Below are 809 nucleotides of genomic sequence, written 5' to 3'. Positions count from 1 at the left end.
CACGGCCCAGCGAATCCCATAAAACTGAAGCATCATCTCGATCAAACAGTTTCGTTCCTATATTTAATTGACGACACAGATTAAGAGAAAAACCAAGAGAAACGAACATAGAGACTCTCACATAGAGAGAACCACAGAGACACATACGTAAACTGGCGCAATAAAAAGGGACACAGCCAGGCACGCCAGCAAATATGCGCACAAACACGTGTACAGTATCTGAGTCTGTCACCTTGTCTTCTGCGTGCCCAGGGAATCACGTGTAAAAATGTCCTGGTCGTCGTGGCACTCCGTCGGTTACGACGACGAGGGTTCCAGTTGATCCGATCAACGGAACAACCTGCTTGTCAAATTAGCGTGCAACTGGCTGAGCACTCCACAGTCACGTGTACCCTTAACGTAGTTCTCGGGGAAGATTCACCGTTACACAGAGTGTGATAATACTGGCCCTTTGAAATACGGGTATAACAGAAACAGGCAGAAAAAGTGAGAGAAAATTGTGGTGAAAGAGTACAGCAGGGTTCGCTACCATACCTTGCCGGAGCCTGGTGCAGCTTTAGGTGTTTTTGCTCAATAAATACTCACAAGTATTGGTCATATATGGGTTTTGATACTGGGCCAGTATTTTGAAGACAAGGGTTAAGACAACGGCATCGACCCAATTGCTCAACCGGTACATATTTTATCGACCCAGAAAGTGTTGAAGGCAAACTTGCCATCGGCGAAATTTGAACTTAAAACGTAGAGTAGAAAGAAATGATGCAGCTAAGTAATTTGTCCGACGCGCAACCAATTCTGTCAGCTCGTAC

Source organism: Octopus bimaculoides, chromosome 5 (genome assembly GCF_001194135.2).
Source record: "Octopus bimaculoides isolate UCB-OBI-ISO-001 chromosome 5, ASM119413v2, whole genome shotgun sequence".
Taxonomy (NCBI): domain Eukaryota; kingdom Metazoa; phylum Mollusca; class Cephalopoda; order Octopoda; family Octopodidae; genus Octopus; species Octopus bimaculoides.
The sequence above is the reverse complement of the archived record's forward strand: the minus strand, read 5'-3'. Positions refer to the sequence as shown.